At 39.8% G+C, this 23,543-nt stretch overlaps 1 long non-coding RNA gene across 1 annotated transcript; it reads left to right on the forward strand.

The window, feature by feature from the left end:
* Positions 1 to 1,700: 1,700 nt before the first annotated feature.
* LOC125461117 (uncharacterized) lies at positions 1,701 to 22,270 on the forward strand. The gene is made up of 4 exons (XR_007249404.2): positions 1,701 to 1,801; positions 2,147 to 2,252; positions 4,642 to 4,993; positions 21,942 to 22,270. It is a non-coding gene; the product is annotated as an uncharacterized LOC125461117 (long non-coding RNA).
* Positions 22,271 to 23,543: the final 1,273 nt, after the last annotated feature.

Consider the following 23,543-nt stretch of genomic DNA (forward strand, 5'->3'; position numbering starts at 1 on the left):
GCTGGTAAGACCAATGTGAGAGGTGGCACTGCTTAGTTTACAGAACTGCTAGCCCTCAGCTTTCTGGGGGCAGCTCACATGCCTGAATTGGGATGGCAGCTTTGTCAACAGCTACATGCTGATTTTTCTTCACAGATGCTGCCAGAATTGCTGAGCATTTCCAACAACTTCTGTTTTTGTTCCTGATTTACAGCATCTGCATTTCTTTCTGTTTTTATTTTGTCCACTCCCACCTTGGGACATTACATGCACTTCTGATTATTGTGCCATAAGATTTAGCTGGCTGTTAAAAAGTAGGAGAAATGGGGCTTAAGCTAGGATAAGGCATGTGTAACTTGAGGAAACTTGGATTTTCCATGTTACAGGCATCTTGATCATTTTCTTCATTAATTTTTGCTGCTTCATATGCACAGGTCATCTGATGACTCAAAGAATGTGAATGTTAGAGCCCAATAGTAAGGAATGTTCCAGTGCTAATGATTGGACAGCGATATTAGATAACATCAACTGGCAAGCAGTTGGAATCCAACATATCACCTCAAACGACCACAGCGTCCCTCAATGGGAAAGAAGAACGTAAGATTCTGGTTTGTGATTGGTAACGAATGACCCCTTGTGGAAATTGGCATGTGTTGACCTGTTGTCAAATATACTGGATAGCTTCTAGTCGCTCAGAAGTACAGCACAACAAAAAATGCATGATTCATAGATGAAACATTATGTCAGCCCCAGTTACTGTCTCTTAATCGTGGCACCACACTTTAGGAAGAAAGTGAAGACGCGGAGGAGTGTAGAGAATAGGTTTACTTGAATGGTTCTAAGCGTGAGAGATTATAGTTACATGGATGGACTACATCATTAGAGCAGTGAAGGCTAAGAAAAGGTTTAGAAAAGGTGTGTAAAATCATATGCTAGTGATGTTAATAACAATTTGCATGAGGAAGTTCCACACCCTAAGCACTCTCAGTGTAAATATACAGAGTTGGATTTATAAATGGCTGTCAGATATTTGTATCCTTTAGTTTTGATCTCACTGCAAAGGGAAACAGCTTTTCTGCATCCAGCCTGTCAAATCCTTTCTTTTTCCAGTGAATAGAGCCCCACCTTGCACAACCTCTGAGGACCAATCACCTCAGAAAATCTACCTTGAACACCTCCTGTTAACTCTAAATCTAACTTATAATTATTTGCTTTCAACTCCTCCTGGTCTATTCACTTTGATACCAGTCATTTTATAGTGACTGATTGCAAAAAGAACGAATTCTGTTGTATTAAGAATCATCACAACTGTCTAGTTATTTTTCTTAATGTCCTCATCAAATATTGTACTCAACTTCTCAGACTGAGCTGATTGTTTCTAGCAAAACTCGTAATGCACTTCAGTTCTCATTGTGTTGGAAACATTTCTGGACAGACAGATGAATTTGAGTTCCAGCCAAATGTCTAGAGTGAGTGATAGTTGAGACTACAAATGCATTGCAAACGCCACATAGAAAAAAGACCAGATCCAAAGCAACAATTTTAAAAAGTACCTTGGCAGCCTGTACGCTGTCTTTACATTCCTAATGTTAACAGAGATCTGACAAACCCATGAGTGTTGTTTTTTTTTTGAAGCATTGGGAATGTCACTGGCAGTTAGAAGCATGCATTTCGCGATCTTTGCTCTCAGGTCTGCAACTCAAGAGCAGTAGCAAACAGTCAAGCCACAACTATTCACTCTTCTAGATACTGCTTACACTGTGTTGAGAGCACAGGTCAGTGACTGAACATAAAACTCAAACACCACTGAAGAATTGCAAAGGTAAGAATGAGACGAGTAACATCTACCTGCAAAAGTGTCTATTAGAGTATCTCAATTATTATTTAATTATTTAAGCCTTTAAGGGCATTTTATTTTTGAGAATGACTTTTTGTGAGTGCAAGAGGAGTTTCTTTTGTGTGTATGCTTAACTGAACTGTTTTGAGCATGGTGCCCCCTCCCCTATTTTTTGTGTATGTTGTGTTCATTTCCTGGTGTTCATCATGCCCACTTACATTTTTTTTGGAACAAGTATTACTTTGCAGCTCCAGGAAATTAGATAACTTAATCTGGTTGCCTACCTTCAATGTATTGGAAGAAACTACTCACAACATCTTAATGTTTCAGGTATCCAAGGTCTGTGCGGTATACCAAATGTTCCTAATTGCTTAATACAGATCATCATGTGAAGATGTTCGCCAAAAATTTCAGAAGGCTGACTGCAGGAGACTCAGTATGTGGTCAATATTGGCCAGTATCCTTTTCTCATCAACAGTGTCTCCTCTCTGTCAAAAATACACATCATAGTTTGGTCCTGGATATTACACATGGCTGAAAGAAGCTCTTCTCTTATGTGATTATGAGCTTTTAAACATGGAGGAGAACTATTTGGATGTATTATTTAATTTGCTGTTGTAAGTTTCACTTTCATACACAGGAAGATTGTAACCAAACCGAGGTTGAGAATTTCCAATACCAGTATTGATCAAAAATTGAATACCACTTATATTTTACAACAAATACCCTTCCTAACCTCTCTTGAACCATAGTACCTTCCTTATGAGAACCACAACCTCTCACTGTTAGCTTCAGTTTTCAAAAGGCTGCATCCAATAACAAGAAGATATCTTCAATGAAAAACAACAGATATATTTTCCAAAACATTCATTACAAGAGCTTGCCTTGGGGTCAAATTTGCCTCGTCATCAATGAAGGCCTCAAGTAGAGCAGACAGTGGAAAATTCTCCCTCACTTCCCTATCAAGACAAATAAAATCAGTGAGTTTCTCTTCTACCCTTGCATGGGTCGGAGAAAAAACATCCTGGGTATAATGCAAGATTTAGCTGTCAGCTTCTTTCGAGGGTCTGCAGAAAACATTCTAAAAATATTCATCAATTGTTGAATTAAAATGGCTATAGAATGTTGCTATGCAGGTTGACCAAGTTTGTATATAGTATTGAAAGTGAGGCGAAGCAAATACAATAATAGACCTCTACATCAGAAGTTTGTGGGGTCCTCGGCAATTTAAATAAAAATAAAAATGAATACTTAAGTTTCTTATTATTATAGGACATAGTTCAGAATATATGATCGATGGTGTTAGTTTTGAGGTAATTCATAATTTGGAAAGGTGACCAAGGTCTATTTTAAAGGCCACAGAGTGGATTTGCATAGTGTCAGCCTTTTGATGCAAACTGAATGCAAGAAAAGATCCCTGTGTTGGACCACTTTGGCCCGAGATGCACTTATTGATGGTCCTTAATGTGCAATGAACTAGACCCAATGAACTACCAATGGAGATTTACATGTCTAGCCATTGAACTCTCATCCATTTGCTGGTGGTCTTCTATGGTAACCGTTAAGAAATGTTCAGTAGGCCACATGTGAATGTATTTTATCTGAATACAGTAAGCTGCCATTGCCTCTGTTGAGTACAGTTGGCTTCAAGAGCCTGCTGCATGAAAGATACTATTAAATTGGAGAAGGCTCAGAAAACATTTTCAAGGGTATTTCTGAGTCTGGAGAATTTTAGTTATAAGGTTGGGATAGACTGGGACATTTTTCCACTGGAGCGCATGAGGTTGAGGGGTGACCTTATATACATTTATAAAATCTTGTTGGGCATGGATAAGGTAAATAGCAAAAGTCTTTGCCTTGGGCTAGGGGAGTTCAAAACTAGAGGGCATGTTTATAAGATAAGAGGGGAAAGATTTAAAAGGGACCTGAAGGGTATGTGGAATGAACTGCCAGCGGAACTGATGGATGCAGGTACAGTTACAACAGTTAAAAGAAATTTGGACAGGTACATGAATAGGAAAGGTTTAAAGGGATATGGGCCAAATGCAGGCAAGTGGGAATAATTTAATTTTGGAAACCTGGTTAATATGGATGAGTTGGATTGAAAGTCTGTTTCCCTGCTGTACAATTCTACGACTCTGCTACTCTATAAGTATATTGAGACATCATGCCCACTAATTGTATTTTTCAATTGCCTAATGTATATTTCTGGTCTGGAACCTGGACACCCATTATGCAAGCTGCTTGTTCAGTTGGGATGCTGAAGGCCACGCAGATAATGTTAAACCTGGAAAACAAACATTATACCAACTAATTTCTGGTTCTATCTGCCACAACTCGTTATTATTTCAAAAAGTAACAATAAAAATGGAAATTTATCATTAAAACCTAGAATGATACTATTAGGAAAATAGTAATTTAGCCCATTGTGCTTGTAAATGTTGGTCAAGCTTTAGAGAGTCTGGTAGTGAGTTATTCGCTGTAGTATTCCAATTCTAATTCATAATTAATTCTATTCCTGTTCTTTCACCTAGCCCCAAAATTCATTTTTTTCACATATTTATCAAATTCTTTTCTGAAATTAACTATTCAATCTGCTTTCACAATCTTTTCAAGTAGTCCATTACAGACCACAGTTTACAACAACAAAAACAAAAGTTGCTGGAAAAGCTCAGCAGGTCTAGCAGCATGTTTGAAGGAAAAAACAGGGTTAACGGTTCAGGTCTGGTGACACTTCCTCAGAACTGATCACAGCTCACTATGTAAGAAAACATTGTAATTGGTTATTTTGCCAAGCACTTGAAATCTGTTTCTTTTGGTTACAGGACCTTCTTTCATTGGAAACGCATTCTACTTACTTACTCTATGAAAACCATTCCTGATTTTGATCATCTCTGTTAAATTTCTTCTTAATCTTCAGTGCTCTAAGGGACAGCAGCCTACCCTCTCCAGTCTCTCCACGTAACCGAAAGTTCTTCTGTCCTGTTACCATTCCAGGAAATGTTTTCAACACCCTCTCCAAGGCCTTTGCAGTATGTTCTATATTGTAGCAGCTCCATCTTTTGGAGGTTGTAAACAAAGCAGGCATTCAAAATAAAATACGTTTAGATGTTTATCTGACATTTGACTTCAGAGCAGACACACATGCGGAGATTCTTCACAGAAACTTGTAGTTTTGTAAGTACATTGTATGTAGTAATATTACATAAAACATTATTAACTGTACGCAGTTTCTGAATCTTACTCAACAAATGGTGCGAATTAGTGCCAAAAATGTGTGTTGTGATGGAATGGGATTCAATTCAAAGTTTTGCTGAGTACCTTGGTGATTCATGGTGGATTGAGTCAATGATCTATTACTTATGCGAAAACTTACATTTTGTGTAGATTTTTGACCAGGGCGGGATTAGGTGGAGAATCTTTTCATCTTTCGGGTATGGGTGACAGAAGCTTAAAAAAAATTAGTTAACCTCAAGAAAAAAACTTAATATTTTTCAATGACATGCAGGAAGGGGACTGTGTAATATCTGCTAAAAAAAGTGGCATAATTAAATCGACTAAAATCAGTAACAGCAAATCCAATTTAGCCCATGGACCACAGAAATACTATAAGATAAAATACAATACTGAGCCACATAAAATATTAGATCAGGTGATAAGTTTGGTGAAGGAGGTAGATTTAAAGGAGAGTGTTAAGGAAGCAAAGAGGCGTAGAGGGGCAGAGATGTGTATGGAGGGCATTCCAGAGTTTGGGGGCTCAGGAGCTGAAGATAAGGCCACCAATGGTGAAGTGATTGAAATTAGAGATGGACAATGAGGCTAGAATTAATCAAATGCAGAGATCTTAGATGGTTACAAGGAGCTAACAGAGGCTAGAATAGGGAAGGATTTGAAAACAAGAATGGGAACTTTGTCATAAACAATAGCAGAAAGGCAATTTGCCCTTGGACCTTTCTCCACAATTAAAATGTTCCTTGCACCAAAACCAAAGTTCAAGGATGTTTTTTTTTAATTTTTCTCATAGGATGTGGGCTTCGCTGGCTGGGCCAGGAATTATCACCCATTCCTAGTGCCCTTCAGAACGCTGTGGTGAGCTGCGTTCTTAAACTGCTATAGTCCATGTGCTGTAGCAGACCCATAAAGCTGTTAAGGAGGGTATCCTCAGATTTTGTCCCAGTGATGCTGACGGAGCAATGATACATTACTGCTTGGAGGGGAATTTATATCTGATGGTTTTCTCAAATTTCTGCTGCCCTAATCTTCCAGATGGAAGTGGCCATGAGTTTGGAAAGTGCACTCTCTAGATCTTCAGTGAATTTCTGCAGAGCATTTTGTAGATAGTACACTCTGTTACTACTGAGAGTTGATGGTGGATATTTGTAAATGTGATGCCAATCAAGTTGTTACTTTGATGGTGTTAAGCTTCTTGAAGTTTGCTGAAGCTGCAACCATCTAGGCAAGAGGGAACTATTTTATCACATTCCTGATGTGAACCTTGTAGATGATGGTCAGGCTTCAGGGAGTTTGGTAGTGAGCTCCTCGCTGCAGTATTCCAAGCCTCTGACTTGCTGTTGTAGCCATTGTATTTACATGGCTAGGCCAGTTCAGTTTCTGATCAATGGTAACTTCCAGGATGTTGGTGGTGGGGATTCCATGATAGTATCACCATTGAATGTCAAAGGGTGTTTAGATTCTCTATTATCAGATATAGTCATTGCCTGGAATTTGTATGATGCAAACATTATGTGCCAATTTTAAGCCTTAGTCTGGATAATGTCCAGACTTTGCTATATTTGAACATAGACTGCTTCTGTATCTGGGGAGGAATAAATGGTGCTGAATACTGTTCAATCATCAGCGAGCATCCCCACTTCTGAGCTTATGATGGAGGCAAGGTCATTGATGAAGCAGCTGAGGATCATTGGGCCTAGGATAGTACTCTGAGGAACTCCTGCTGCAGAGATACCCTGGAGCTATGGTGACTGACCTCCAACAACCATAACCACTTCCCTATGATTACAATCAACAGTGAGTTTCTCTCAATTTCCATTGACTCCAGTTTTACCAGGGCTACTTGATGCTGCACTCAAACAACTGCAGCTTTCATATCAAGGACGGTCACATTTATTGAGTACTTTTGGACAGAGGCAGTGGAGTTTAGGATGGCCTCAAATTTCTGAATGGCAAAAGATGGAAGACCAGCCTGGAGTGCATTAGGTTAATCAATCTGGAAGTGACAAACGTATGAAAGAGAGCTCCAGCAACATAAGAGCTCAGCCTAGAGCAGAGCTATGTGATGCACTTCAAAATCTTATGATTACGGTTAAATACAATATCACTTTAACAGTCCAAGTAGCAACAACGCCAGCATTGCCACACTTTGGGTAATGAATTCAGATAAGTGACAATATGGATAACATCATTAACGCCAATGTTTGGCCCATGCAGAGTGCTCAGGATCAAAACCAATGACAGCCAAAATCATTGGTCTTTGATCAATGACTACGTTATCAAAGCACTTGCAACCACTAGTCCACTTATGTTATATTGAGGCTTCATGCCAAAAAAGTAGAAGTAGGTCTTTCAGTCTTTTGAGCATGTTCCCCATTCAAGATCATGGTTGACTGCAAAACTATGTTCTTGCATTTTCCCATATCCCTTGATGTTATTACCGTCAATTTCTGTCTTGAACTTACTTAGTGACTAAGCTCCCACAGTCCTCTGGGATAACGAATTCAAAAAATTCACTACCCTTTGTGTGAAGACGTTCCTCCTTATCTCAGCCCTGAATGTTTTGCTTTTTACTCAGAGACAGTATGCCTTGGTTTACGGACCTCACAGCCAGGGGAAGTATAACTTCTGGATCAATTCTATCACTTTAAGAATTTTGTAAGTTTCGATGAGTTTTCCTCCCATCCTTGTAAACTCCAGAGACTGCAGATTCTGTGTCCTTAATCTGTCCTGATATGACAGTCCCACCATTGCGAGAATGACAAACCTCTGCTAACTGCCCATACACAAATATATCCTTCCTCGGACAAAGGTGCTAGAACTGTGCACAGTATTCGAGGTGAAGTGTTGACTGCTGCATTGTGTGCTGTATAGGAGTTGGGACATTATGTTGATATTATACAGGACACTGGTGAGGCCTCTTCTGGAATACTGCATCTCATTCTGGTCGCACAGTTGTAGGAAGGATATTAACAAGCTGGAGAACCTTCAGAAGAGATTTACCAGGATGTTGCTGGGAATGGAAGTTTTGAGTTATAAAGAAAGACTGGATAGGCTGGATTTTTGTCACTGGAGTGTAAGAGGTTGAGAGGTGCCCTGACAGAAGTTTATAAAATAATTAGAGTATAAATAGTGTTGATAATAGTTGTCTTTTCCCTAGGATGGGGAATTTCAAGGCTAAGAGGCACATTTTTAAGGTGAGCGGGCAGAGATTTAAAAAAGACATAAGGGGCAAATTTTTTACACAGAGTGGATCGAGTGTGAATTGAACTTCCTGAGGAATTGGTCAATGCTGGTACAATTACAACATTTAAAAGACATATGGTTGGATATGTAAATAGGAAAGGTTTGGAGGGATATAGGCCAGGAGCAGGTGGGTAGGACTAGCTTAGTTGGGAACATGTTCAGCGTGGACTGGTTGGACTGAAGGATCTGTTTCCAAACTGTATGACTCTATGACCTGAATTCTAGCTTTCAGTAATTTCTGAACAGTTTGAGAGTAGTCATTCTTTGTTTTTCCATGGTTAGCTCAATAATATTGACAAGATTGTAGAACACATGAAAAATAATGATTGAATAATAAATTATTTTGAAATACTTATTGCTGATACTTTCTAACGTACATGAAAGTCAATAGATTTTGCACAGTACTGTGACGATCTCAAATACAGTGTTAAGAAACAATGTTTGATTTATAACTTAGACACAGGAGTAGGCCCAGAGCTTGTTCCACCATTCAATTAAACTCTTAGATATGGCCAACTGATGGCTTAACTCTAATTATCTGTCTTTGCTCCATATCTATTAATAACATTGCCAAACAAAAATGACTCATGCATTTCAATAAGAACCCCTTCTAAATCTCTTATAAATTAACAATCTTTATGAGTGAATAAAAGTTAATGACTTAATATTGCCAGGTCAAATTGTTGATATTTTACATTAATTAAACTGAACAAGATAAAAATGAGTCCCTGCTTAAACTCTTATACTGCAGCTGAGCAGAATTTAATCCAAATGCTTAAATGCTTCCCTCAGGACTTTGCATCTCTCAAAGGACTTGCTATCCTTCAAGGGCTGCTAGCCAATCAAAGGCCAGTAGATCTCCATCACTGACAGCTGCTGCTGCTAATGCCCCTGCCAGAGGTTTAAGGTCACTGAGGGAGTCAGGTCGTAAGTATCTGAGGAAGGGATGGAAGTTGTATTGAGGTGGCTTTGGACATGGAGTACACAGAGTTTGCTGGGAGTCGGAAGGCAGAGGCCTGACTCTCAGAAGGTCCAGCTGCAACTCTTTTCCAATACTGGGGTCCGTCACGTAGACATTGAGTGCCTTTCAACAAGGGCCCCAACCCCAACCCCACATCACTCGGACTCCCATGCCCCAGGTGCCCAGAAGCAAACTTGACAGGATTTCCTTTTCAAACACCCTATGTGATCATTCCCCCAGCTATCGGCATCTGGTTAAATGCTAGTGACAGTGGGATGAAGCCCTCAATTGAGCATTAACTGTGCAGAGGTGGGAAGGCCCCTCTGTTGGAAGCATTTCTCAGGACTAAAAGGATCAAAGAGTGCGAGGACAGTGTATTGGGTTCGATGAACCGCCCTGATCATACTGAATGGTGCAGCAGGCTCAAAGGACTGAATAATCTATTCCAATTGCTATTTTCTATGTTTCTATGTTGAAACCAGCAGGGTCCCCACCACAATCCCACCCCCTTGTTAAATGCACCATCTCCAAACCTGCTGCTAGGGAGGGTGTTAAATTCTATCCATTTGCTCAATCTCTGCCATTGCAGGCTTCCAGAGATCTTCCTCATCTTCATGTTCAGTATACATGAGCATTGCTCATTTATGCCAAGTACAATCTCAAAACTGGTTACAACATGCTTCTGATAATATTCTTGCAATGGAGAGTTTAATTAAGTTCAGGAAATAGGTTTTTTTCAAGGAAGTAAGGTAGATCTGAAATATGAAGTAAAGCTGATAATCTCATATCTCCACATCTGCAGTGGACGACAATGCAATAAACCAGCATAAAAATTACTGATCATGTAATTGAGATGTCATTGCTTTTGTCTCAAACTTTCTACTGAAAGCAATTAATGCTGGACTGAGACATTTATTTGGAATTAAAGTTGAGTGAAAACCTAGTATCCTTGCACATTCAATCCTCAGTAAAATATTAAAATGTTGGTCTCATCCAAGATGTAGTTATGACACAATTATCTTGAATTATCATTGACCAAAAATTTTTACACTTGATAACTGTGTATTTTTGAAACCAGTGGAAGATTTTTACAATTCAAAAGTGTCATGAATTTCTCCTTTTTTGCAGAAAATCTTTATATTTAACAAGCATCTTTATTAACATGTAAGCAGAAAAATATACATTGCACAAGAAATTGGGAGCTATTATTTTAATTCGGATAAATTTTACCAGAAAAGATCAAGTATGAGTTTGATACATTGCTCAAACCCTCCAGTCCCACCAAAATCCTGGTAAATCTTTTCTGAGCCCTCTCCAATTTAATAACATCTTTCTTCTTATAGGGCAACCAGAACCGTACGCTGTACTCCAAAAGTGGACTCAGCAATGTTCAGGAAAAGCTCATCAAGGTCTGGCAGCATCTGTGAAGAGAAAATCAGAGTTAACATTTCAGGTCCAGGAACTTTCCTCAGAATGAAAGTGCACGTGAAGTATTGCTTCTGAGTTCTGAGGAAGGGTCTTCGGACCCGAAAAGTTAACTCTGATTTTCTGACCTGCTGAGCTTTTCCAGCAACTGCTGTTTCTGCTCATGATTAACAGCATCTGCTAGTCTTTAGGTTTTTAATTCAACACTATCCTGTACAACCTCAATATAACATCACAACGCCTATACTCGATAATAGGAACTGCAGGTGCTGGAGAATCCAAGATAACAAGGTGTGGAGCTGGATGAACACAGCAGGCCAGCAGCATCAGAGGAGAGGAAAGCTGACGTTTCAGGCCTAGACCCTTCATCAGAAATGGGGGAGGGGAAGATGGTTCTGAAATAAATAGGGAGAGAAGGGGAGGCGGATAGAAGATGGATAGAGGAGAAGATAGGTGGAGAGGAGACAGGCATTTAAAGAGGCGGGGATGGAACCAGTAAACATGAGTGTAGGTGGGCAAGTAGGGACGGAATAGGTCAGTCCAGAGAGGACGGACAGGTCAAGGGGGCAGGATGAGGTTAGTAAGTAGGAAATGGGAGTGCGGCTTGAGGTGGGAAGAGGGGATAGGTGAGAGGAAGAACAGGTTAGGGAGGTGGGGATGAGCTGGGCTGGTTTTGGGATGAGGTGGGGGAAGGGGAGATTTTGAAGTTTGCGAAATCCACGTTGATACCATTGGGCTGCAGGCTTCCCAAGTGAAATATGAGCTGCTGTTCCTGCAACCTTCAGGTGGCATCGTTATGGCACTACAGGAGGCCCAGGATGGACATATCATCTGAGGAATGGGAGGTGGAGTTGAAATGGTTCACGCCTGGGAGGTGCAGCTGTTTATTGCGAACCGAGCATAGATGATCTGCAAAGCGATCCCCAAGCCTCCGCTTGGTTTCCCCGATGGTCTCAACAATGAAGGCAAGCATGCTAAATATCTTCTTAACCACCCTGCCTACCTGTGGTACTGAAATATTTCCATGCTGTATGACCCTATGACTCTGTGAGACTATGGGAATCAGAGGTCAGAGAGACAGAGGACATGGGTGTAATCCCCAGATAGAAATACTGGGTAGATATATCAGATTGATTCTCCCTTAACAACCAGGATTCAACAATTCAATGCACATTCTTAAAATTTAGGAATTTCATTAAAATCAGAGGACCAATTAATGGCTCAAAAACACAGAGCCAGTTGGACAAAACATCCACATTCAATGGCACTAATTAATAAGTCGTGCTCTAAAATTAGTCGCAACTCTAGGCAAATTCTTCTAATACAGCTACAACACTGAAATCTTCTCAATGAGGTTAAACATTTCCCAATTATGCCCAGTCCACAAATGAGCAGGAAGAATCTAGTCTGATGAATTTCTGACCCATCTGGCTAATCTCAATTATTAACAAAATGTTGGAAGGATAGTATTATCGAACACCAAGTATTCAGCTTAGGTCCTGTCAAGATTCACCTCCAGACATCATCAACAATGATTACCAAAATAGCAATGCAATCACGACCAGATAGCCTGTTATTAGTGATTATGATTGAGAGATACAAAAGGGATAAATGCCTTGTCCTCTACAGAATAGTGTTATATGGTGTTTTGTATCTACCTGAGAAGACAAACACAGCTTTGTCTCAATGTGTCACCCCAAAGACAATACTCCAGCAGTTTCAGCACTCCCTCATGTATGCAATGAAGATTTACCTAGATTTCCATGCTGAAATCTTTGGAGTGCAACTTGAACATGCAATATTCTGACTCAGTGGCAGGCTGATGCCCTGAGCTGGATATCAAAGGACTGTCCCATATTGGGGATGGTATTTTGAGCTATACCTGGACACCCCTTGTTCCATTTCCGTTTGAAACTGTCACCTCTTGTGAAAATCTTCAATATTGTTGCATGTGCAATGCTGTCTCCACCCAATGACCTGCTGGCTTAGTCTGCAAAGCAAACGCCAACCCACACGACTCAAAAGGTCTGGATAACACTTAGCCTCCTTCCTTTCACAGTATGTGCAACCCCGCTCCCCCCCCCCACCCCCGCCACCATCATACATCACAAACAATGCCTCCCCAGCTCTTACGGAATACATAACCTCAGCTCTCAGTACCACAGTGTGGCCAGCCCTTTCCTTTCCATGCTACAAATATGCTAAAGTCGCCCTAGTTTTCTTCCCTGTGGTTAGTCACTCTGACCAAGCGTAAGATCCAGGTTGAGCAACAACAAGTAGTCCAAGGAGATTCAAATCAATGTTTTCTACCTGTGCAGATAACTGGAGAATATGAAGTTATCTATACCATTTTAACCACTTGCCTTCATAAGTAAATGCAATTCATAGTTTTCTTTTGCAGTTGACAGGAGTTCAGTCCTTTTTACTAATTCATTGACTGAGCTACCTAGATAATTTCAGTCAGCTGGAATGAAGAATCACTCCATTATTTAACTTATTTGAAGGAGAAGTCATTGCCTTTGACAGTGAATCAGTATGATTTACCAGAGGATAATATGCATTCTTTATCCCTGTTCGAGAAGCATGGGTCAAAATTAATGCCAAGAAAACAAAGTTCATTTCAACTTATGGAGCTGAATATGTATTGTGTTTCTACATAATCAGTAAAAGTACCTGAATCCAATTGAATTGATAAGTGGGCTTAAAATGAAATACCAGCAAGAGAATGCAAGTTTTGCTTGTAATTGAGAGATCTGAAATACTGAGTGGAATTTAATAAAGATGAGAGGAATCTAGACCACTGGCTGGAGTGCATATCAGGGAAACATGTCTTCTCCTTTGTGGTTAGGCCCAACAAAATAAGTGCCACCTAGACACTTAAGTAACCAGAAAGAGATTGGCAGTTCTTGATGAAGAGATGGTTGCTGCTGACGTTGCCCCCGGAATTGGTCCACTATCAGCAGTGGACCATGGGCCATAGATGGGTGATGGACAGTGACCAAGTGTCCTGTCTTACTCATAGAGTCATACGAATAATACTTATAGAGAATGGAAACAGACCCTTTGGTTGAATCGGCCCATGCTGAACATAATCACAAACTGAGTTAGTCCCAACTGCCTGCTCCTGACCCAAATCCCTCCAAGCCTTTCCTATTGATTTACTTATCCAAATGTCTTTTTTAAGACCGTAATTGTACCCACATCCACCACTTCCACAGGAAATTCATTTCACAAGCAAGCTGCCCTCTGTGTAAACAAATTTGCCCCTCTTTTCTTTTTTAAATCTCTCTCCACTCACCCGAATGTGCTCCTTAGTCTTGAAATCCTACTTTCTAGGGAAAAGACAACTACCATTAAGTCTATCCATACCTCTCATTATTTTAATAAACTATCACCTCTCAACCTCCTATGTTTCTATGAAAAAGTCCCAGCCTATCAAGCCTTCCTTTATAGCTCAAACCTTCCATACCTGGCACCATCCTGGTAAATCTCTTCTGAACCTTCTCCAGCTTAAGAAAATATTTCCTATAATTGGGTGACTAGAACTGGACACTGTACTCCAGAAAAGGCCTCATTAATGTCCTGTACAATCTCAACATAACTTCACAACTCCCATACTCAAAGGACAGAGAAATGAAGGCAAGCATGCCAAATGCCTTTTTAACCAGCCTGCCTACATGTGACGCGAACTTTAAAGAATTATTTACCTACACTCCTAGGTCCCTCTGTTCTATAGCATGTACCCAAGACCCTACCATTAATTGTAGAAGTCCTACCCTTGTGTGCTGTGCTAAAATGCAATACCTCAAATTTATCTAGATTGAGCTCCATCTGCCATTTTTCAGCCAGTTGACCCATTTGATCAAGATGTGGAGGTAACAATGTTAGACTGGAGTGGACAAAATCAGAAGTCACATAACACCAGGTTATATGGCAGCGCTCCGAAAGCTTGTGATTTCAAATAAACCTGTGGGACTACAACCTAGTGTTATGTGGTTTCTGACTTTGTCCTTTTGATCAAGATACCTTTGTAATCTTAGAAAATCTTCTTCACTACCTACAATGCCACCAATTTTGATGCCCTCTACAAATTTACTAACTATGCCTTCTATATATATTTTGTTTTAATTTTTCTACTTATTTTGGCTGCTTTATCCCACGCCTCTTTTGTTTCGTAGGAACGTTATTGCGCTTTATTTATAGAAGAAGATTGAGTTTAAGGGAGAGAAGTCCTGCCTTGCCCTTTTTCAATGTATGTGATCATCTCCACTGTGGAAGTTACAATCATCACCCCTGTGCCCCAAGGTCACTGGAATGCCCATCCTAAAAAGCAAGGGTGAAGTGTCAGTTATTTTACTTTATAAGAGTTGACAGGGGCAGAAAAGGGGCACCGGAAGAGGAGTCAAAAGCGCCCATCTTATTTTATAAATGTCAGGTCCTTAAATTTGGCAACTTCCCCAACAAGGAAACACTCCAGGGTTTGCACTGTGGTCACAGCCCCACCCACCACTGGTTGAAAGTAAGCCAGAGAGAGAAGAGGTCTGAAATGGTAATAAGTTTTTTTATAAGTGCAATGGAGTGGGAGTCATCCTCAAATCTTCTTGTCCCAGATTTAAACAGGGCAGAGGTGGAAAATCAGGATGCTCTATAGATTGCACCTTCCCATCTGACGAAACACACGCCAACACTCCAAATAAGGCCTAGGATGTGTATTAAACTCTACAATTTGATGGCTTCTCCCTGCACAGATGCTGCCCAATCTGCAGACCGATTCCATCACTGTCTAGTTTTCTGTTTACACAAATGCACGTCGAGAACATCTCCAGCTTCCCCAGTTGACCAGATTGGCTGAGGTTCCTCATTCTCTGAACCCGTCTCATAAATGTTGACGAATCCATTTGGCCCTGTGTTCAAGAGGCAAAAATATACAACTTCAACTTCTCATCTGGTCACTGATGGATGTATATTCAATGTCACATGCTCAGAAATATAGCTGGAGGGCTTCAACTACTGACATTTGATAAATGTAAGGAATTAAATAGCCCAGATATTTAGCAAGCAACTTTACCAGCTAGAAATTTTGAACAAGGACTTATTGAAGATAATAATGTTGAAACATAGAAAATTTGCCATATTCGAGCATATTGTAAGACCTTGTAGAGTTATTTCTGTTTAGTTGAGCAGGAAAGAAAGTTATAATGAAAAATTAAAATAAGCTTTATATAAGTTGAGAATTTTTTTGAAAGTGTGTTAATAAGTAGAACTCAAGCAATCTTTTTCATAAATGCTTTATTGAAAATTGTCATCAGATGGGCACTAAGCCGAAAGTGTGGTCATTCATTTTTCATAATTTAGCAGAAATGCATTACTCCTTGAAGATGTGTCTTCACTGTTCAAAAACATAGTGCAAAGTTTTATCGTAAAATGTGAAATAAAATGCTTCATATTAAGATTATCTACCCCGATAGCCAGTTTATCTCAGCCAAAACTCTAAACAATATAAATAACAAATTTGAAAAAAAGATAAAAATAGCGTTTTCTATTTATTTAAACGAAGCTGTTTTTATCTTAGTTAGAATTATTCGTTTGTGATTAAAGTAAAAGTTGAACATTATTATTTAATGCTGTGTTATTAATGTAGTGACTCCATTTGTAGTTAGTTGCAGGTTTTAAAAATTGCTAAACAGAGAGCTGTAGAGATGTCATCTAAAGATGCCTTGAAGCAAGCTCTACGTGAAATCAGGTCCAATGTAGACCACATTCATTAATGCATAAAAATGGCTTATATCATGCCACAAAAATTGCTAAACAGAGATGCTGTAAAGATGTCATCTAAAGATGCCTTAAAGCAAGCGTTACGTGAAATCAGGTCCAGTGTAGTCTATATTCATTAGTGCAAAAAAATGGCTTATATCATGCTGCAACACTGCCCTGTATCAAATTGCTCCTCAGTTCATTGGTTCCCTTCCTGTGCAGGTGCCATGACAATGCTGTGCTTGCTTCCATTTCAAAACCAGCAAAATCTCAGATAGTGAAGATAATTGGAGTGTGAGCAATTCCTTTGAGTATAGACGATTGAGGCATGATCTGATCAATGGGTCTAAAATATACAGAAGATTTGGTAAGATAGATGCTTCCAAAGGAAGATTCGAGAAAAAAGGAACTTAGTTTCAAAATAATAATCGTCAGTTGGGGTACAGCGGTACAGTGCTTTGATCAAGTAATCCAGGCACTTGAACTAATAATCCACTGACCTATGTTCAAAATTAAAGAAATTTAAATTTGATCAGTTAAATTAGTAAATTGGCCTGGAATAAAGTGCAAGTATCAGTTGTGAAATATTTAAATTTTCATAATAATCCATCTGGCTCAAAAATTATTTTGAGGAAAGGAAATCTGAAATCGTTAGTCCAGCCTGTATCAAATATTGTCATACAGGCCTTGGCGAATTTCTTGTAAATGGTACACACTGCTGCCACTGAATATATATTTGTGCATATAGTGACAATAAGGTGGAATGGTCTGTCCACAGCCATTTGAAGTACACACCATTGATTTAGATGTGGACTTATCAGGTTTTATCAGTAAGTTTTCAGGTGAATACAAAAATTGTTGGTGTAGTAAATAGGAAGAAGGAAAGTCTAAGACCACAGGATGATGTAGATGGGCTAGTCAGATGGGCAGAACAGTGGCAGATGAAGTTTAATCTTGAAAAGTGTGAAAGTGAGTGTTTGACAAGTAAAGTGTTGGAGAGGATTATAAGAGATAGGATTTATAACCATCTAGAAAGGAATAATTTGATTGGGGACAGACAACATGGTTTTGTGAAGGGTAGGTCGTGCCTCACAAACCTTATCAAGTTCTTTGAGAAGGTGAACAAACAGGTGGATGAGGCGGTTGATGTGTTGTATATGGATTTCAGTAAAGCATTTCATAAGGCTCCCCATGGTAGGCTATTGCAGAAAATACGGAGGCATGGGATTGAGGGTGATTTAGCGGTTTGGATCAGAAATTGGCTAGCTGTAAGAAGACAGAGGGTGGTGGTTGATGGGAAATGTTCATCCTCGAGTTCAGTTACTAGTGGTGTACCGCAAGGATCTGTTTTGGGGCCACTGCTATTTGTCATTTTTATAAATGACCTGGATGAGGGCGTAGAAGGATGGGTTAGTAAATTTGCGGATGACACTAATGTCAGTGGAGTTGCGGATAGTGCGGAAGGATGTTGCAGATTACAGAGGGACATAGTTAAGCTGCAGAACTGGGCTGAGAGGTAACAAATGGAATTTAATGCGGAAAAGTGTGAGGTGATTCACTTTGGAAGAAGTAACAGGAATACAGAGTACTGGGCTAATGGTAAGATTCTTGGTACTGTGGGTGAGCAGAGAGATCTCGTTATCCATGTACACAGATTCCTGAAAGTCGTCACCCAGGTTGACAGGGCTGTTAAGAAGGCATACAGTGTGTTAGGTTTTATCAGTAGAGGGATTGGGTTTTGAGGCCATGAGGTCATGTTGCAGCTGTACAAAACTCTGGTGCGGCTGCACTTGGAGTATTGCTTACAGTTCTGGCCACTGCATTATAGGAAGGATGTGGAATCATTGGAAAGGGTGCAGAGGAGATTTACCAGGATGTTGCCTGGTATGGAGGCAAAGTCTTATGAGGAAAGGCTGAGTGACTTGAAGCTGTTTTCGTTAAGGAAAGGAGATTAAGAGGCAAGATGATCAGAGGATTAGATAGGGTGGACAGTGAGAGCCTTTTCCCTCAGATGGTGATAGCTAGCACGAGGGGACATAGCTTTAAATTGAGGGGTGATAGATATAGGAGAGATGTCAGAGGTAGGTTCTTTGCTCAGAGAGTAGTAAGGGCGTGGAATGCCCCGCCTGCAACATAAGTAGACTTGCCAACTTTAAGGGCATTTAAATGGTCATTGGATAAACATATGGATGATAATGGAATAGTGTAGGTTAGATGGGCCGGCGCAACATCGAGGACTGAAGGGCCTGTACTGCGCTGTAATGTTCGATGTTCTATGTTCTGGGTAGAACTGAGGATCAGCAGGACCTTGCTGTGCATGTACATAGATCCTTGATGGCAACAGGACAGGTGGACAGGGTGGTTCAGAAGTATGGGATATTTGCCTTCATTATTCAAAGCATTGAATATAATAGCTAGGAGGGTATGGTAAAATGTTGATTAAAATACACCTGGAATACTATGCACAGTTCTGGTCACCACACTATTGGAAAGATGTGATATCACTGGAGAGGAAGCAGAGGAGATTCACCAGAATGTTGCCTGGAAGGGAGTATTTCAGCTACAAAAGGTGACTGCACATGAGTAGGGTTGTTTTCCTTTGAGCAGACAGGGTTGTGGGTGTAAGCCTCCAGAATTTCATTGGCATGGATAGGAATAAACATTTCCCCTTAGTAGTGGGCTCAATTACCATGGGGCATGGATTTAAACCAAGGACAGAAGGTTGAGACGGGACTTAAAATTAGGCTGCTCACCCTGAAGGTGGTGAGTATCTGGAAGTCACTGCCTGAAAGAGTCGTGGAATTTGGAACCATTACAACATTTAGAAGTACTTAGCTGAATATTTGAAATGCCATATCATGTAAGGCTCTGGACAAAGTTCTGGGAAATGTGATTAGAATAGGTAGGTGCTTGATGTCCTGCATGTGGACATACACACTAGGTCAAAGGTTCTTTTTCTGGGCTGTAACATTCTATAACCCTGTGATTCTATTAAGGGATTTTTATTAGATAAGGGTAATAAATAATATGCACCCCAATAGATAGAGATGAGATGTAGATAAGCCAGGAAATGGCAAAGAAGGCTCAAGGAGCTGAATAGTCTAAGTATTTCCTAAATGCCTATAATTAATAAATGATCAGATCATTACTGTTTGTGTAGAAATTTTTCTTTAGTGATCATGGGTTATGCTTTCCAGGAAATTAAAATGGATTCCTGTACAAATCAATCCATTCTTCAATTAAGTGCTGCTACAGAAGTGAAGTAGTATTAATGATATTGGTAGGCACTGTCATACTTTAGGTTAAGGAGTCTATTCTAGTGCCAAATTAAGTAACCACTAATGACAAATAACTCCTTCATATGTCTAGACTTTCAATCGTTACGAGGCCAATTAAGCTTAATTACTAATAGTATTGCTGAAATATTAATTCCAATTATTGAAATAATTGTTCCTTAGGTTAAATGTGAGAATAATCGGATTGTCATTAAGACGTGTTACAGGACATGTAACAAGTGCACACTGTCATAGCAAATGCTCTTTAGGCACAAAAGTAGAGTCACTATCTTAGGGCCAATATTCAAGTCCCGCCAACTCTAGAAGTGTATCCTATTATGTCTTTACATTTTGACTAAAAATATCTACACTGCTGTAGCACAATCACGGACATTAGATGTTCTGATATGTTGAGAATCAGCATTGTGAATTTCTTCAACTGATATGGTTAAGGACCCAATTAATATAAAGCTGCAATTGTCAGAGTTCAGTCATTGAACAAACAGCAGTTGAACCACTTCAGTCCTAAGTGGGAGCATGCAAGGTATCACTTCTACAAGGATGTGACTCTATCATTGCTAAATGGTACCACCATAACCACTTTCCACATATCAACAAGGAAACCTCAATCAACAGAGCCTGAATGAAATATTCATGAATAAAGAAAGGAGAAAGAGATGTATAAAGCTAAATATAAGTCAAAAGTAAATCCACATTCTCTCTTGTGATATTTTATGGGTGTAATTATTTGTAATCATCATAAATAGAATAAAATGTCTCACTCTTAAAAGAGGATTACAAAACAGTACTGGCCACAAGTGTCTAAAGTAATTCTCAAACTAATTGATAGATGTTGTCAATCTTTCATCACATCTTTATTATGTCTTGTTTTTAACGTTACTAACATTTCAGTGTTTGAACAAATTTTTATTTATTTGATCATTTCAAAATTTACTATCTGAACAAAATAGAGAAGCACTACTCACATAACTGTTCTAAAAGTGTAAAGTATACAAGAATTAATCAATTTCTTTGAGCTCTTGAATAGAAAACAAATTGCAAAGCACCTTCAAAGAGCTGATATGGACAAGATGAATCCAATGGCCTTCTTCTGCGCATGATGCTCTGATTTAAGAAATTTACGAATGAATCATAATTGCTTCAAATAATTAGATTAAGTGAGAGATAATGGGAAAGAGGACCGTGGAAATAATGATGAGACCTTTTTCAGTTTCAGCATTAGAGAACTGTCAAACAAGTTGAACCCTTAAAGGATGCAAGGATAAATTACAAAAGACTCACAGGATGTGGCACGGTTATTAAAAGACTACTTCATATCAAATATATGCCCAAATGTTGGAATTCAACAATGATGTTAAAACTCATGAGATTTGATGCTGGTTACATACCTGAAACTTTGCATCTGTTTCTCTCAGAACAGATGCTGCCTGATCAATGGAGTACATCCAACATTTTCTGTCTTTTTTAAACAGATATTCAGTTATCATTTTATGTTGATTTATAAACCAGGAGACAGAGCAGCCAGGCCAAATAATACCAATGCAAGACTCCTCAGGGAAATGGGAAACATGCTGTGCTAGCTGCCTTATCCACAGTTTTGAATGATTACAGTACATTGAGACAGTTTCCATATGCTAGAAGGATACTAATGTTGTCTCCGCATTCAAAAAATTCAGACCTTTGAAATGTTTGATGTCAGTGACAAAAAAAATCCCTTGGGGGTCATTGGAAGTCCAAACTTTGAACACTGAAACAGAAAGGGAACATCATCTGGAACTTCTGACATGGTTTGAGAAAAAGAGGCGATGTCTCACAAGTTTGATTAATTTTTCGATACTGAAAAATGGTAGATGAGGGAAACAAGTTGACATTGTTCACTTGCTCTTCTAGAAAGCATTTAACAAAAGCAAAACAAAACTTGTCTTCAAGATTGTCAGAAATGTATTGAGCTAATGTGAAAACTGTAGGTAAACATAGTTACAAATAGATTTAAATCTACCTCGAGGCTAATGTTGTTCACAGGGTTTGATGTTGGAACTATTCATCCTCTCTATTTGGATTAATTATCTGGATGTTGGTGTTACGGATGTGATCTTCAAGTTTATCCATATGCTAAGATCTGCATTAGGATTTGATTCGTTGATGTTGTTTTATTAGTTCAAGCAAATCTTGATATCTTAGCGAAATAGATTTTTTTTTTATCTATTCACAGATGTGGACTTCAGTGATTAGGCCTAGGACACGACCTTAAGGAACCTGCTTTCATTTGTGCTCGATATGGCCTCAACCAGGAGACAGCTTTCCCCTTGAATCCCATTGAATTTCATTTTGCTGGGGTTCCTTGATGCCACACTCAGTCAAATGCAATTTTGCTATCAAAGGCACCTTCCCTCTGAAATCTAGCTCTTTTGTCCATTGACCAAGACTTTAGTGAGGTCAAGAGCTGAGTGGCCCTGGTAAACACAGACGGAGCATCAGTGAGCATGTGCTGCTTGTTTGCACAGATGATGACCCCCAGCAAATGATGCTACTTTGGAAAAGTGCTGTGTTACATGGGCAAAATAAATGTGTAATGCATTCATTTTTCAAAGAAAAGCTTTCAAACAGGATGATGAAAGAATTCAACTATTTGATTGGGTTGATCTTCAAAGGTACAGAGCAATTCTGTGAAAAGATAACCAGATCAGGCAGTGTTTTGATCTATATTGACTGGAAAGCAAAGATGTCGTCCACCAGTTAGAGTATGCTCAAGTGGGTGGTGGCGTGCTGTCTGTAAGGGCTGCTGTTCAGATGGAATTTCCTATCAGCCCGAGGGCCCTGAACCTCCATCAGGACCCTGTGCTCCATAATTTGAGCCGCCTCTTAGGTGTCCCTAGTGTGTCATTTCGCCTTGCAAAAAACAACCTTTGTGCTGGCAGTCATTGCATACCATCCATCTCGAATCTTACGTCCACTGCCCAGAAAACTTTGGTGTGATTATTTACCACAGGGCAGCAGGGATCCCCCGTGGAAGGCTGTCTACACAGGAGTCCTCCCTCTTTCCATTGGAGACATGTACAGTACAGCTGGAATGCCTGCCAGAGTATTACAGATGTCCTATTAAGGTTTCAGAAACGTTTTGTCCCTTATGACCACAGACTGCAGTAGTTCACAGACCCCCAGCCCAACTGTTCATTTTGCAGAGCTGTGGAGTCAGTGGACCACAAGTTATATTGGTTGCTAGTGGCAGCAACCCCTTTATCATCACTTGAAAAATTATTTGTTTGCCCTTCAGCCCCGTACTCCTGATCTTCAGGCACCCAGTGCAGAGGAGTGAGGGCAGATCAGAACACCTCCTTGTAGATCTGCTCTTCGCCTGGGCAGGCCAGCAATGAGCTAGATCCAGTCAGCAGGCTGTGGTGGGGGTCATATCTGCCAGCTTCCTGCCCCTCTTCTACAGTAATGTTAGTGCCTGGTTTCCTTAGAGAGGGAGCGTACTGTGTCCATCAATGCTCCTGATGCCTTCAGAGAGAGGTGAGCACTGCAGGGGATACAATGCTGTATTTGCTGCTCCAACTCCATTTTGATTTAGTACCTGCCCTCTCTCCCTGCCTCCCCCTCACTTTTGATGGTATGAATTATCATCATGGGCTTGTAAATATGTTATTGGCTACATGGGTGATCACTGGTGGTGGCTAGTAGCTCATTTAGAAAGTGACGGTGGCTTGGTGGCAGAAAAGTCATTCGGTCATGTGTAAAAGCGCTTTTGGGTAAGAAATGAGAAAGAATCAGACATTTGGCCATCAGCAGCGTCTGTCTCAGAGGGTCTAGCCTT

Source organism: Stegostoma tigrinum, chromosome 18 (assembly GCF_030684315.1).
Source record: "Stegostoma tigrinum isolate sSteTig4 chromosome 18, sSteTig4.hap1, whole genome shotgun sequence".
NCBI lineage: Eukaryota > Metazoa > Chordata > Chondrichthyes > Orectolobiformes > Stegostomatidae > Stegostoma > Stegostoma tigrinum.